The following is a 17,147-nucleotide window of genomic DNA, read 5'->3' as shown; positions in this document are numbered from 1 at the left end:
CAGGGTACTATCTATGTGAAATTTGATCATTCCCCTATGTCTGCTCTAGCATTTGTAATGCATGTTTTGGACTGGTTTCTCCCACAAATATGTAGCACCCAATGAAATTTACGTTCATGTAGATGTTGCCATTTGTTTCACTGTAAACAGGGAATTTTACTCTTGGACAGAAACTAATGTAACAGATCAAATAGAATGGCCCTACATAACCAATAATGTGTTATTCATAATAATAGGTAGCAATAATAAGTAACTCAGCAGGATTAAGCATGCAAGGCATTAAAAAACTAGGCGCAATCTTAGAAATGGTCTTGGCATAAATGAAGTCATAGTAGGTAGGTCTTGACCTGCTCATCATGAAGAGGTCTAAAAATCACTGATAAGGAACTACAGTTTAATACTCCATATTTCTCAATTTTAATGAGACGGTAAATGAGTGGTAATGGAATCCCATTATAAAAGTTCATTATGCTGTTAAATTATTTACTTAATTATATTTGCCAACTGGAACAGAATAAGGTCAACTAGAAATGGAAGAAGCGTTTTTTTGTTTTTTTTGGAAAAGCTAGTGTATCGGCTTGATATCTTCCCCAGGCCAATGGCAATTCGTTCTGGGTTCTGATTAATATTTGGAAATGAAGTATGGATTTGGTGAGCCACGGTAAAAAGAGCTCAGAAGCCCTGTAACATAAACTGCAATATCATACAGTACATGCAAAGCACCGCAATACAGATTCATAAATTAAACAAATGAGTCCAATGGGAAGGCTGTGGCTGCTGACTTGGCCACTCTTAGCCCTTTATTTATCATTTTATTGGCACCTGTATAAGCCAAATTATGTTCAGATAATGATAGAGCAGACTATCCTATCAATGCAAAACTGCAACAAGTCTGGAGATACTGCCACGGGGCAAGAATTCTTCATGGGCTACCTATCTTGATCCAAGTGTTATCCCAGTAGCCAAACAAATGGATCACTCTAGTTTGGGTTATAAAAATGGGGTCATTAATTTTCGGTACCTTAAACTTTACCCCCAATTAGAAATTGTGGGTTTTAAATAAAATAATATAGATAGATAGATAGATAGATAGAAAGACACACACACATAAAATACACTATACAGGGAAAAAAATGGATTTCTTGCATACAAACGGATTATACCAGCAGCCTACAGAAAGTTCCTCCTATACTTTAAAGGGTTAATAAGCCATATGTGACTAAATCCCTTTTATTTCCTCTCTGCCTTGTTATCTTTACTCAGGTTGAAAGGCAGAACAGAGTTTTATTGTATCTACCTTCACAAGCACAACAAGGACAGACAAAAGGAAGGGCCCATCTGCGGGACTTGTTCGTCAAGAATCCCAAAGAGTCAGTTTCAATAAAATCTCCAGCTAAATAAACACAAGGTAAACTCAGAGGGAAATGATCCCGTTACCACCATCATCCACCTACTACATTGGACACATTTCTATTTTAGCTACAGTAAAAAAAAAAAGTAGTAGGCAGATGTCTGTTAAGTTTCTGTTTCTCAACCCACAGGGCAAAAAAGCGTCGCATCACAAAGCAACAGCAAAAAAAATAAGAAATAAAAAAAATCTTTTCACGCCTGCTACAGAAATCTTAGGCCTAATTCATTATCGCCCTTCCTTTCAAGCATTAGGTTATGCTGCCAGTGCCAGGGAGTACTTACTTCATGCTTCTACCACCTTTTTAATTAATGTTTCCTTTCCTCACATTACCCCCCTGATCTGACATATTACAGATGGCATGTTGTTCCAGCAACTCTCTTTCTGTAAAATATGCTTCCATCACGGCTACTCTGCTCTCTTGTAGCTCAACCAATTGTCATTAGCAGTCAGAGCAATAAAAAATAAATTGCCAAGTTTCCTGTTGTAAAACTGAGCCAGGGATTTATCACTGGGCTGGAAGGAAAGGCCAGATCATTTGAAATTCACTTCAAAGAAGCTATTCACAGCCAATTTTACTCAAGGGTGTGATGGATTGGAGGAACTGCACATGGAATACAGCCTTTTTACATTATCAATAAAGAATGGTATATATATATATATATATATATATATATATATATATATATATATATATATATATATATATTTATTTCTGTATGCATACATTATTTTGTAGCACGTTTTCTAAGACCAAAGCACAAACCCACACACATTATGCACGCACTTCCTGGTCATTTATTGTATTTATTACTTTTCTCAGCATATGACGAGGTCACAGAGGAATAGAACATAAACCCATTTGCCAGTGGAGTGCAGCTGAGAGCAAATGTTGTGGAAGGGAGCTGGAATGTAGAGTGGGATTCTGCTGGAGTGGCAAGAAGGTTGATTACAACTCGCATTTTGTTTAAAACAAAGCAAGCCAACCTGTGGCACTTCACTGAACTATAATTTCACAACTGAAGGTTGTTGTGAATTTAACAGCACATGTTGACCATTACCTTTTCAAAATGATCCATACACAAACAAAATAGGTAAGACAGTACATAGTTTCCAGATTTGCACAGGCAACCTATAACATGCTAATGAAAAGGTCTACATATAAGCACATATACTGCCAGGAATTGCCTGTACATGTGATAAATCTGCATTATTGTCAATTGTATTATTCTGGACAGTTGGGTGGTTAAACCCAATGCAGCACATTTTCTGTAGAAGGTCAGGTTGTGAAGGGTTAAAAAGTATAGATAGACATTGACATTATCCCACTGAACAGCATCACCCTCCGAGCATTACTATTAGCTCCAAGTCAAGGGCACTGACACAATCACAATTAGAATGATAAAATACAAGCATTTCACTAATTTTTAAGCAATGAATAGGACCATGAAATAAATCACTGGCCATACCATACTTGCTTTGAAGATGCCCTGTGGCACATAGTCAACCTTAGAAATGGCTGACAGACCTTATTACATCATACCTACAGTTGAAATATTTAAACTTGCATCTCTCTGGCCATTATTGAACTACAACTCCCAAAAATCCTTTGATAGCAGGAGTGGAAGAGCTACAGGTTACACTGAGATGTTTCTTTCTGCTTGTAGTAACACCTATAGAGTGTAAGCTCTGCTGAAGCAGCTTTTGCCCACGTGCCACTCTAAGGGGTATATTTATCAAAAAGTTAAATTAGAGATCGCCACAGTCCTCCAGAGTGAAATTCCGCCACTCTCCATTCATTTCTATGGAATTTTTAAAAGAGTATTTATCAATGGGTGATTGTGAAAAGTCTATCCTTTGATAAATAGCCTTTCAAAATCCCATAGAAAGGAATAGAGAGTGGTGAAATTTCACTCTAGAGGACTGTGGAGTTCTCTAACTTCACTCTTTGATAAATATACCCCTAAGAGAGAAGAATGTCAGGTTTAGACGTACTGTGATTTGGGACCTATACATGAAACAACACTACAGAACATTCATTTACTTCCAAGAAACTGTCTAAAAGCACTAAAAAGACAATACTTGATAGCCCAGAAAGACAAAATAGTAGCCATTACAGGGGTGGTTCACCTTTAAGTTAATTTTTAGTACATGATAGAATGGGTAATTCTAAGCAAATTTCAACTGGCCTTCATTAATTTACTTTTTATAGTTATTTAATTATTTGCCATCTTATTCCAACTCTTTCCAGCTTTCAAATGGGGGTCACTGACCCTATCTAAAAAACAAATGCCCTGTAAGGCTACATATGTAATGTCATTGCTACTTTTTATTACTCATCTTTCTATTCAGGCTTCTCCTATTCATATTCTAGTCTCTTATTCAAATGCCCTGTAAGGCTACAAATGTATTGTTATTGTTACTTTTTATTACTCATGTTTCTATTCAGGGCCTCTCCTATTCATATTCTAGTCTCTTATTAAAATCAATACATGGTTGATAACCCAAAAACAAATAAAAAATTAAGACCAATTACCTCATTATACTAAAAGTTAATTTAAAGGTGAACAACACCTTTAATGACAAATACTGGCAATGTTAACAAAAAAAGGGTAACTGGTATTTATTATATATGAAGGAGAGAGGGGGGTACTGGTAACAAAAAGCACAACCAGCATTCATAAAATATGAAGTTAGCAAAACCAATGGGAAGATGCTATTTATAAATAAATGTTTAAATATTTTTCCCCAAAAGAACCCCATCCGCTCAGCATATTTACCATAAATCTTCAGTTTCTCCTGGGCAGGCTCCAATGACAACAATCAAGTCTTTTTAAACAACCCTAAAACTTAATCCAAGCCATTAGATCTTCAGAAATATTCCATGAAATCCTTTTATCTGCAAGGGAAATCCAATGTAATATCTGACAGGGGTTCAGCCTTTCAGTGACTAGAGCCTTTAAAAATAGCCCATTGATAAAAGTGTCAACTTTTGTAGCAGACAGAAGCCTTGCACTAATCCAGATTAATGATCAATCCTAAACAACAGGAGGAAAACATTAGCAGCACAAAATCCTTGATAAGAATAACCCAAAGGAACTCTCCAAGATCTCAGCCTGAAATCGGCCGTACCTTGTCTGTGCCTTTTGTCAGGGGAAATTCCATTTATTTCAGAGCCGCCGGCAGTGTTTTCATATCAATATAACGGCAGACAGAAGGGAGGGGAGAGCGCAAAAAAAGAAAATGAATTTAAATAATAAATACATATAAAAAAAAAAGAGAGAGAGCGTGAATCCTGTAAACTCCACGGGGCAGGTCACAGTAGATAAAGAGCGACACAACAAAGCCTTCAGATCAATTGAAGGAGGTGAAAGATCCAGTGTGAGAATAAATATTTAGCAGAAGAAGGTTTCCAGTGTCCCCGATGTGCGAGTTTGAGCGCTGCAGCAGCAGATGCACCATCCGATAAGCACTGAATCCTCTCTCTCATATATCAGCACATCCCCTCAGTGTTGCTCCGCACAAGCTTCATTCCCCGGTGCGGACAAGAGCTCTCGGTCTTACTGTTATCGCGCAGAAAGAATGTCAAGCACAGGGAAGGGGAGTGATCCGCCAGTGCAGAGATGTAGGATCTGCCGCTGAGATCACTTCGCGAACGCTGCAGCCCGGGCCAGCGGGTCCTCACAGCTGCTCTGCACGTCGGGAACTGACAAACAGACAAGTGATGCCTCTGCCTCTGTTCACGAAGCCGCGCCCGCGACACGCCTAACAGCCAATGGGAGAGAAACTGCCGGAGAGAACGGCCCAATGGGAAGCCAGGGAGGCGTTTACCTGGTGTATAAAGCTATGGAGTCTCAGTGAAGCCTCTGGGAGGAAGGAAGGAAGGGCCATGTGTTCATTTCGCGGAAAAATTTAAATCCCCCTAAAAGGACAGCCGCAGTTCTGCCGTACGATTTTCTTTTCCATTATGTCTAACCACAAAAAGATAATTGTTTTAGTAGAACAGCCTCTTAAAGAGATACTGACACCAGCAATTTAATTCCTTTTTACATCTATCTTAATATTGCCTTTGAAAGCTACTTATAACGAGGGTCGGACTGGACATGAGGGGCCCACCGGGTTACTAACCTCCGGGCCCCCCACGTCCATAAGCAAACAATGACACACAGACGTGCATGTGCAGAGGCGCAAATGCCGGTGTAAATGCACAAACACCAGCGCGCATGCACAGACACACGAACGCCGACACACATGTTTGTGCCAGCGCTCAGGCGTGAACGGTGTCGCAGTTAGTTTTATTTGGGGGGGCCCCGGAGATTGGGGGAGGGGGGCTGGGCTAGAGGGGCCCATGAGGGCCGGGGCCCACTGGGTTTTTTCCTGGCGTCCTGCTGGCCCAGTCCGTCACTGCTTATAACTTTGCCATAAAGTATTTGCACAATGCTTTTACATTATCTGTCTGATGTCCCATGTTCCTGTATGAGGGGGCTGCCATATCCGTTAGCATTAGAAACTCTAACTGACAGGCTGAGATGGGACAGTCAGGTTGGCAAAACAGGAACTTCAACCAATAATAACTTACAAACAGCAGCGTTCCTGTGCGTGATGCGCAGCCGGGCCCTGCCCCCCTCCGTACGACGCGCTGCCGGGTTGATTTCAGCGGCGTGCGACGCTGCCGGGGGCCCTGAGGGGGTGCGGGCCCTGGCCCGCTCGCACCCCCTGCTCCCCCGGTAGTTCCGCCACTGCCAGCGACGTAACTAGTGGGGGGCGGGCCCTTTAACACAACTAGTGCAACAATCTGATAAAAAAGTTGTTATTCCATCCTGTAAACCATGTCTCAGTGTTTATTAAATTAAATTAGTCTTGCTAAATATTTCGATTTGTTTTAAAGGGATAGCCAATTTATTTATAGTTACAAAAGGCCTCCTCCCAATCACAAGAGTCTGTGTCTTTATGAAGTAGCACATCATGTAGAGCGTTGCTTTACTAAATGAACAAATATATTTTTTAAAGCCATAGTAGAGAAACTATTCTGTTACATTTTTGTACTTGACACACCAATCTTTACCTATACTCAGGGTGGCCATCAGAATTCATGGGCCCAGTCAAAACAATATTTTCTGCCTCCCCTTACAAAAAGGGGAGGCCACCCCACACAAATAAAACAAAATTGGTGGTCAGGCCCAACCCTACATGTTAAACCAGCCGCCCCCCCCCAAGTAAAAAAAACATTTGTGGCCTTAACCACCATAAAAAGATTTTTTTTTTTTTTTAAAAATGGTGGCCAGGCCCCCCCTATAAAGATAAAAAAACATTGTCAGTGTCAGGGTCCCCCATAAATGTATAAAAAACTAAAAAATTGGTGGGCAGGTTTAAAAAAACAAAACACTGGTTACCTTTCAAGTCTTTTTTTCTTTCTGCGACTTCAGCTCCTGCTGCTTCAGCTCCTACAGACGGTTAGAATTCTGTGGCTCAAGGGGGGCCTGGCTAATCCAAGAAGCATGGCCTGGTCCCCCTTAAAGGAGATCTAAACCCTAAAAATGAATATGGCTAAATTATGCTATATTTTATATACTGAGTTTATTGTACCAGCCTAAAGTTTTAGCATCTCAACAGCAGCAATGATCCAGGACTTCAAACTTGTCACAGGGGGTCACCATCTTGGAAAGTGTCTGTGACACTCACATGCTCAGTGGGCTCTGAGCAGCTGTTGAGAAGCTAAGCTTAGGGGTCGTCACAAATTATCAAGCAGAAAATGAGGTTGGCCTGTAATATAAGATGATGCTACAGGGCTGAGTATTAAATTCTGATGCTAGTTGCACTGGTTTCTGTGCTGCCATATAGTAATTATCTGTATTAATTACTAATCAACTTATAGTGTGACATTTATAATATATATATTCATTATATTGTGCATCAGTCCCTAAGCTCAGTAAGTGACAGCAGCACAGAGCATGTGCAGTGAATCAGCAGAAAAGAAGATGGGGAGCTACTGGAGCATTTTTGGAGACACAGATCTTCGCTGCTAAAGGGTTGTAGTTGCCTCGGGCTGGTACAGAAGTCCAAAACATAATGTACAGCATTTCTAGCTACTTCTTTGTTTAAGCTTTAGTTCCCTTTTAACACTTAAAAGCAGCCAGTGCCCCCCTGATGGCTGCCCTGCCTATACTATACCCATATGTAAAACTTTTTTATTTAAATAAAGCCTTGGCATAGAGAATTTAATTTTCTAGCAGTATGTGCCATTGGATAGAAAAACTGTCATTTTAAGTAATAGTTAAGTCCAACCTGCAGCTCATATGAGGCACTGTTCTCACACACAAACCACACATACAAGTTAGGTTACGTCAGCCAATGAATGGCTATTTTCCTGTCAGGTGATCAGTTAGTGAACACAGAACAACATTAAGGGGCACATTTACTATGGGTCAAATATCGAGGGTTAATTAACCCTCGATATTCGACCATCTAAGTTAAATCCTTCGACTTTGAATATCGAAGTCGAAGGATTTAACGCAATTCGTTCGAACGATTCGAAGGATTTTAATCCATTGATCGAACGATTTCCATTCGATCAGAAATTGCTAGGAAAGCCTATGGGGACATTGGTGCTTGGTAGGTTTTAGGTGGCGAAGTAGGTGGTCGAAGTTTTTTTTAAAGAGACAGTACTTCGACTATCGAATGGTCGAATAGTCAAATTCTTAGTTCGAATCGAAGGTCGAAGTAGCCAATTCAATGGTCGAAGTAGCCAAAAAAATACTTCGAAATTCAAAGTATTTTTCATTCTAATCCACTCGAGCTAAGTAAATGTGCCCCTACATGTCAGCTGGAGGTGAAGGTTTAAAAGAACAATATTGATTGAATTGTATATTTGCATTTAGTAAGATTCTTTATCTTTAAATAAATTATCTGTTTGCTAAAGGGAATGTCAACCCAAAAAATAAATGGTTTCCTAGTAAAAGAAAACAAGCAACTTTGCAATATACATTTATTATATTTTCTATGGTGTTTAAAGGGATACTGACACTAAAAAAATTATTATTCAAAATATTAATATACATCAAAAGTATAGCTCATGTTGATCATTTTTCACTCATAGGGCTGCTTTTATAAGTAATTGTTACTTGAAGTTCCTAAACCTGACTGTTTTGCCAACTTGACTGTCGCTTCTCAACATGTCGGTTAAAGTTTCTAATGCTAACAGACTACTGAAGCTCAAATATGGCAGCCCCCTTATAGAGGAACATGGGGGATCAGATGGGTAATGTAAAAGCATCTGTAAATACTTTTATGGCAAAATTATAAATAGCATGCGAAGAAAATATTATGATTGATGTAAAAAAAAGTTAAAACAATTCCTGGCATCAGTATTAAGTTATTTGTATGAAATGCTATTGAAAGCAATGTCTGTCCCTTTCTATTCTCTTGCCTGATGGCTCAGACTGTTGATACAATGTAAGAGAAAGCAGCTAATTAAATGACCTGACTTTGCAGGAGAACTAACTAAGAACGTTTGCAACGTTGCTTAAAAAAGTAACAACCAGGACTTTTGCAAATGCCGTTTTCAATAGCATTGTTTATACAAATAGCTTTGAAAGCACTGAAAAGTGTTAATAAATGTATATTAAGGGCTGCTTAGAATTATGTTTTTTTCTATTAGACAACTCAACCAGTTGAATATTTGTGTGGCTTTGTCTCTACTAGACTATATCCAAACTAATGACAGATGATGGAAAGCTGTAAGCAAATTAAGTACCAAATAAACAAAGTACTAGTTGGGAATACCCCAGTTTTTTCTTAAAGGGGTAGTTCATCTGTAAGTTAACTTTTTTTTATATAGAATGGCTTATTCTAAGAAACTTTTCATTTGGTCTTCATTTTTTCTTTTTTATAGGTTTTGGCTTCTTCTTCTAGCTACACTTGATAAAAAAACCTAGCCGAAACATGTTGTGGCACAATTTTCCCCAATAAAAGCACTTTGCAGTCATAGATACTGCCTTGGATTTGTCCTGCTTTCTACTATAATATATGACCGTTTCTTTTCGGGGTGTGGACACAGGACACCCCTGCAGGAGATTCCACCTACATTCGTGAATGGTGAGCTACAGTATAATTTAATTTGTGCAATTGTCACTGACTCTATCTAAGAATTAATGCTTTGTAAGGCTACAAATTTATTGTCATTGCTACTTTTTATTGCTCATCTCTGTTCATATTACAGTCTCAAATCACTGCATGGTTACTAGGGTAATTTGGACATTAGCAACCATATTGTTGACATTGCAAACTGGAGAGCTGTTGAATAAAAAGCTAAATTACTCAAAACCACAAATAATAAAAATAATGAAACCCAATTGCAAATTGTCTTAGAATATCACTTTCTACAACATACTGAAAAATAATTTAAAGGTGTACAAACATTATTTAATTCAAGGCAACATTCCAATATGCATTCATTAAAAATGCTTAGTGGTTCTCAAGTTATTGAAAATGTATTTACTAATCAAAACAGTATCTGTCTGGCTGTTAATATTCCCTGCACTTCTGGTTCTGACTCTTGAAATAATGTAGCAGAAGCCAGCTAATGACAGACCTGGAAGAAAAATGACTTCTGCTACACTGTTTCAAAAGTCTGATCCAGAGAACAGAAAGGGGTAAACAAATAGCGGTTTCGTCTGCAATGGCATTTATTTATTAGTTGCATTAATATATAACTTTAAACAATTAAAATGTTTATTGGAAAGTTTCATTGTATAAAAATTTGAAATTTGATATATGAAATACCTTTTAATTGTAAGAAAGTCAGCTCAGAGCAATAATTACAATGAAAACAAATCTGAGGTTCACTATCCTTTCATGCTGAATGTCTCTGTACTAGTCTAGTCAGTGGGTAAGACAGAAAGAGGAAAGGGTGATGGCACTACTGCCTCTGTAACAGTAATTAACTGCTATTCTGTGACCTGCAGAGCAGTAATTAACCTTAACCAGCATGGTTATTAACACCATACCTACCTTTTATAGCTATTTGAACATAGTTACCTAGATCAGCAGAGAACCATAACCCTTTTTGTTGCTTAAGACTTGCAACTAATGTTAACTCTTTCATGGCCAGAGATCATTAAAGCAGCCATGAAACAGGTCCTGCACAATAGTATTTAATTGTGCTTGAATTTCAGTTTTCACCATATAATTATGTATGCAGAAGGTTTGGGGCTGAGACCTCTGATCCACACTATAAGGTTGATTTTAAAATATGAAAAAAACTATTGTAAAACATTGGTTTAAATGAGAGATGAGAATATGAATAGGAGAGGACCTGAATAGAAAGGTTAACAATAAAAAAACAACAGTAACAATCAACTTGTAGCCACACAGAGCAATTTTGCCTGCTGGGGTCAGTGACCCCCGTTTTAAAGCTGGAAAAAAGTCAGAAGATGAATGTAAATAATTAAAATATTTAAAAATAAATAAGGATAGCCAATTGCAAAGTTACTAGGAACATTGTATTCTGTATCATAAGGTTATATATAACCACCCCTTTAAATTTATCGCTATTCTAGTTCTACATTAACCATTATTATTCTATATTTTAGAACCCAGACACAAAAATTTAAATTGAAGAAGAGTTACATTTTACCTAAACTACTCCTTGTTAAGACCTCCTAAATGATCTTGCCAAAATGAGGATTTTATGAGCCTGAATTTGAAAGTAGCCATAAAAGCTTGCAATCTAAAGTTTGTCTAATATAAAGCTTGCCATCAATAAGATAAAGCCGCTGCAAGATGGAAAATGTTTTGTAATCTAGTGTGGGAATACTCTCTGCATTTCATCTGCAGGAAAAATGACCCATATACTAAAGCAGACAATGACAATATGACATACAGATTTTACAATCAAGTGATTAATTCACATAAAAGTTTTGCAATCTACCAGACTAAAAAAAGTGCTTTTAAATGAAAGAAAATGACACATCAATCTTGCAGGCAAATTGAAATCTGACTCATACAGCTTGGAAGCAAGAATGGAAGTGACCCCCAGAGCCAGGAATCTACTGGGAAATAAATACAGACTGATCAGGTGATATTATCCCAGATTCAAATGGACATTGCCATCCTTTATTCTCATTTTAACATTCTTAATAACTAATCCTGCCAACATTTTCTTTAAAATTATTATATTATTATATTTATGTTACAGTCATTTAGTTTATTTAGGACTGCTGTAAGATACCAGGGGACCCCATGGAAGAGATCTCATGGTAGGCACGACTGCCCAAGACATTAATTAATTATGCTATCAAGACCTTATTAGTACCATTTAAGTAGGGTGGCTGGGCATTATCTGTGTGCTCAAAACTCTTCTGTTGATTTAAGTTCTGGTTGACTCTAATTTTCTGTAATTTTCTTTCTCTTGATTCACTAGGACCGTCTTTTGTAGATGTTAGGGGCCCTGTAAAAAACAGACTTATTGGATACCAATTATTTATACACCTGGGCACACAAATTGTTGTCTCTGCTGCTCTTTACATGTGTTTTCTGGGTAGGCAGAGAGAAATTAATCTGCTTTCTTCTGTCGCTCCATCTATCTCAAGTAATGGAACTACGAGGTGCAAGGACCAGATGCAGGTGCAAACCGTCGGACCCGAGGGAGTGCAGACACTGGTGCAATCCCACCCTTTACACCCCTGGTAGTTCCACCACTGACCATTACAGCTTCCGCCGGAGTGCAGGTACACAAAGTGAAGAGTAAGAGATTTCATATCCTGAAACCTGATATCCAGAAAGCTCCAAATTACAGAAAGTCTTTTCCCATACACTTCATTTTAATAAAATTAGCACTGTAATTATAAAAAAATAACCCTTATTTATACACACATCAAGGAATCAAGAATTTGTTTTGCAGGATTCCTTGCTGTATTGATGATGCTGAACTGCTGAACTTTGCACCCAGGTAGCCATTTTGTTGTTTTGGTATCATTTTACTATGATTGATGATGATATATATATATATATATATATATATATATATATATAAAATATATACTGTATATATAGATATATAGTGTGAATATAGTGACCAAAGTTCCACATGTTTGTGAGTGTGTGAGAAACTTTTCCACATATGCAAGAATGTGATTTTTCCTTCAAAGTTACCCACTTTCCTAAAAATACATATTTCTATGGCATGTTGTATTTCCTTTGCATCTACATTTCATGATGGCTTGTGATGGTGACCATTTCAGTGTCCCTATTGTTTTTTTTTTGTAGAACAATATTTCACTTATATACTTAAGAGTGGCATTGTACATCTTCAGGCTTTCCAACCTACATATATGCAAACTTTATGCGTTGTAATTAACATGTTGAATGCTAATTATAATGAAGACTAAACTGTCTTTGTTCGTATTGGATTTCTCTGCTCATTCAGCACATCCTTTGCACAAATTAATCTTTCACTAGGTACTGTATGCGTGTGTCCCTAGGGCTCCCTATATATCTGAACATTCTCCACAGGCATTGCTTGTAATTGACCTGGGAGTTAGATAATAGCAGCAGATGTTTTTATACCTGTGCATGCTGCACAGATAAATGTTTATAATTCTGGAACTGCAATGTTATTTTCTTTTCTTACATTACTTTTAGAAAGCATAATCATCACTTGATATTATTAATTGCATTCTGGTGTAGTCTTTCTTATATCTTGACAAGTGAATCATACCTTTAATATTTCTCACTATACTTGGTCACAGGAATCATCTATTTATGCACCAATCTATCTATCTGTGCCTTTACACATGAAAAACTGGCGTGATTCTGTTAATTGTTTTTTTTTAAAAGTCAAATGAAGTGCAGCTTGTCAGTCCTCAGTATACTTTCCTGCTTGCTGAAGATTGGCAAGGGTTCTGGCCCTTTTAGAGATATGAGCAACAAAATGTAATAAGAATAAGCTGAGGTTTAAAACCCAAGTTGTTGTTAATCCCATAACGTCCATGGTATAGCTTGTGAGGGTGGGTTAATAAAACATAACAATTTCCAACATTTTTGCCCACACCCTTCACTGTGCATAATGTGGAAATAGGGGGAAAGGTCTACTATAACTTTTTTGTAACCATGTGTTGTGTGTACTGTTGTAATAAGGTGTGTACCCACCGCTTAGAGGAAACAATTGTTTGTGGCACTACAATCCCTGTGGTTCCTATCTCTCAGCTCGGGAGATGTTTGTCTATAGTCTTGGAGCTGGTCATGCTGTTAACTGTTCTTTGGGAAACAGTGAGGCCTACAACTTATAATATTCTGTACAATGGTACAGTGATAGTCTTGACATATTTGCATACACTGTGTGAATGTACCATAGAAATATAGTGGAGGAAATATTATAGTTGCTTGCTATTTGCCAACTGGGACGTTGTGCCCAGTGCAAATACACAACAATCACTTTTGCATACATTGCTTGCTAAGGTTTTGTCTTGCATTACCTAATACACTGAGGGTGTGAATGTAAATGTCAGTGTGCTGCATTTATCTGAAACATGGCAAAGTAACTTGGGCAAAGTTGGACCTAGTTCAGGAACAAATCATATGTTTGCTTTCATTATTCTGCACAAGACCAGTAAAATCTAACTAATATTTTGTTTTGATGGGTGTCTGTACCAAAGAATGACTTTGTGCCTAATATTTTATAAAACAATTTATTATTTAGGCTTCAGTAAATGGTAAAAAGTTATACGTGTAAAATTCAAACTCTGATCCGACAGCACTGAAATTCATAAAATTACGTTTAAACGAGCGATCAGGAACCAGTGCCAGTGGTGGGGGCAATGTGTCTCCATTCCTTTAATACTGATTGTATACCAATAGCTATCGTACAGTGTGAGACAGTCACAGCTTTGTTCATTATCAGTGCATGTATAACAACAAATATAAATATATTGCGCAGGTTAGCAACCAAATCAAGTCCTTGTTGGGGCTCTTCTACTATTCTCTAGATGCACATAGAAAGGATAGGATGAATAATTAAGTTCCCATGATCATTGGTCTTAATTTTAATGACTTGAAAGCTATCCAAATGTCCCAGGGTGAAATTAGTGGGAAGAAAAACATTAATAAGGTTATATTTTTAGAACCAAAGACTATTACCAACAGGACAATCTTTCTAAATGTATCAAAAGCCAGAGTGACTGTAGGAAAGCCTTTTATTACACAGTGGGCATTTTCATCCGAAGTTTGGGCGTAAAACACACACACAAGCCCATTTTTATTTATCACAGAAGTAGGTCTGAATAGAAAGATCATAATAATAATAATAATAATAATAATAAAATGAAAGCCTAATTGGGCATAACTAATGTAAAAATTGAACATACTTACTTGCAAACCAACCTACACCTGCTGACCTGTATTCTGGCATCAAACACTTGCTACTTGAACAAAGGAATTGTTCCAAGTTGTCTGACAACCTTGATGCACAACCAGGGCTGCAATCATAAATCTTGAGGCCCTGCAGAAATTAGTGAAGACAAGTGTGTAGTACCAACATATTTGACCACAGCCCTTGTGAGGTAAACAAAAGATCAGCTAGCACTTAGTAGTGGTAGTTAGTAGTGAAACGTCTTCATTGATTACTCAGCAAGTCGAGTTGTGAACTGCTGGGGCCTGGGAACTATAGCAGCTGCAATATGTTTACGGAGACTATCTTGTTTCCAAAGTTTAGGTGACCCAATGGTCTTGCTGCAAGGTTCAATAACTAGTCATTTTACTGCTGAAAACATAATGTGGGAGAGAGCTTCTATAACTTTGGAAATAGATCACAATATAAATAGTTGAATATTAAGAGTATAAGAACCCTATACATCTGCCTGCCAAAGCTGCTCAGTGTTCTTGTTGCTTGATACGTGAGTCAAGTAAGTTTCTATGTATGAAAGTTTCCTCTATCCGACAGGGCCCCTGACATCAGTATTATCTGATAGTGGTCCTGTGCACTATGGCAGCTCCCCAGAAGTCCCCTGCAGGATGCCTGTGGACAAGGCTTTTCTGCCCAAATCCCACCCACATTCAGGATTGGTTCCCCCAACCAGAGAAAACTATTCTCAGACAAAACTAACTATAATTACTTTAATTTTATCAAGAAGCTAATTTTCAAATTTAACTTGTTGACTAAACAAAAGATATACATATATACAGTAGCTTTTGTTACCTGACACTGCATTTCATGTTTACAGCGGCCATCAGCAATGAACAATGATTTGGGGGAAGGGGGGCGGAGTGTGACTGCACCTCCATTTATCAAGTACCTCCCTGACAAAGCAAGGCTTTCCCCCCTCCTCCCTACAATTGTTGCGAATGGCAGCATAAAATGGTAAAGGCTTGCAGTCTGGGGGGCATTACTGGAGACATGAATCTGCATCCAGCTTGTCATTACAGGGTCTGCTTCCATTTGTATATTTTTTTATTATTGCTGGACAGCAGTTTTTGCTGTTAGTATTTCAACATGGGGTATTAAATAAAAAAAGGCTGACCAAAATCATGGGTTTGCTTGTATCAAGTTCAGAAGTGCTTTTTTAATGTTGTGTCATTCCACTATGGGAAGCTTAGTGCAGTTGCTGGAGGGCTCAGCCTGAAGGCCAGTTAGGAAGAGGTTTGGGGAGAATGCCTACTTGCCCTCCTGCATACACCTTGTAGCCCAGTTTGTTCAGATTTGTTGCAAAAACTATGGCTTTCTGGTTGATACAATATGGTTTGCCTAGATTTGTAACTATATTATGAGGTAAGGAGATACTTGCTCAAATAATGAATTTAAACAGAAAATTATTATCACCACCTTTGAATTATTTTATTTTCCATTCACAGCAAAAAGGCACATATTTCTATTAAAAATATGTTTGCTGTGTGTATTTATTACCAGATTGACATTTATTATTGTGTTTGTTCTTATGGCTATTATTTTTGGTGGGAATTCAGAAATCAGGACTGGTAAGCAGTAACTTATAAAGAAATAATTTGGCCCCAGAAAAAAATGCAATAAAACTTTTTTTTTTCTCCGCAAGACAACAAATTATTATAATTTATTGCTGTATTGCACAAGATGAAATGTTTCCATGGTGATCCCAAGGTGCAACGGTTGGGGGGCCTTTCCCTGTACAGTAAATGATAATGAAGATCCATGCTGGGTGTAAGAATCTGTGTTGCTCTTATGATGTATATTCCCTTTCTACTATAAATTCACAAATGTCCTATGCACCCTTTGGAACCTGCAGGGAGCAGTCTGCTTTTCAGTCTCACACATTGTGGCACATCTGATGAAATGAAGTAAATAGTGAGTCTGTACTAGCTGCTCTATAGGGGGGTTCTGTGCCATTCCTGCTGTCTCTGCTTATAAATTAAGACATTCAAAATATACCATGCACTAAATGTGGCTGAAGATTATTAAGAGTATTGTGAAGTCATTACACAAATTAGACTTTTTAGGGGAAGCTCTTTTTGCCTGGATTATTGTAGAAGCCTCTTCCCTTAGAATAAGCAGATGTTTGGCAGGTGATTATATTCTAATAGTAAAAAGAAAGAACACATTGTGCTTCCTCTGAAAAATGTTACTACCTCTGGTACATCTAGATCAATAAATAATTAGATAATTTTGTTGCCTTGCTTTGCATCTTTCCTTCACTTTCTGGCAGTGGTGCAAGCACCGGGGTGCGATCGCACCAGGCTGGCTGCATTTTCATTTTAATCATGTACTGATCTACAA

At 37.9% G+C, this 17,147-nt stretch overlaps 1 protein-coding gene across 2 annotated transcripts in view; it reads right to left on the bottom strand.

The window, feature by feature from the left end:
- fam222a.S (family with sequence similarity 222 member A S homeolog) overlaps positions 1 to 5,130 on the bottom strand; it is a 54,928-nt gene extending 49,798 nt beyond the window's left edge. For both annotated transcript variants that reach the window (XM_018244024.2, XM_018244026.2), the window contains exon 1: positions 4,189 to 5,130. The gene's annotated coding sequence lies outside the window, so the exon portion shown is untranslated. The remainder of the gene's footprint in view (positions 1 to 4,188) is intronic.
- Between the last annotated feature and the right edge of the window lie 12,017 nt (positions 5,131 to 17,147).

Source organism: Xenopus laevis, chromosome 1S (genome assembly GCF_017654675.1).
Source record: "Xenopus laevis strain J_2021 chromosome 1S, Xenopus_laevis_v10.1, whole genome shotgun sequence".
In the NCBI taxonomy this organism is placed as follows: Eukaryota; Metazoa; Chordata; class Amphibia; order Anura; family Pipidae; genus Xenopus; species Xenopus laevis.
This window is presented reverse-complemented; position numbering and strand designations above follow the sequence as displayed.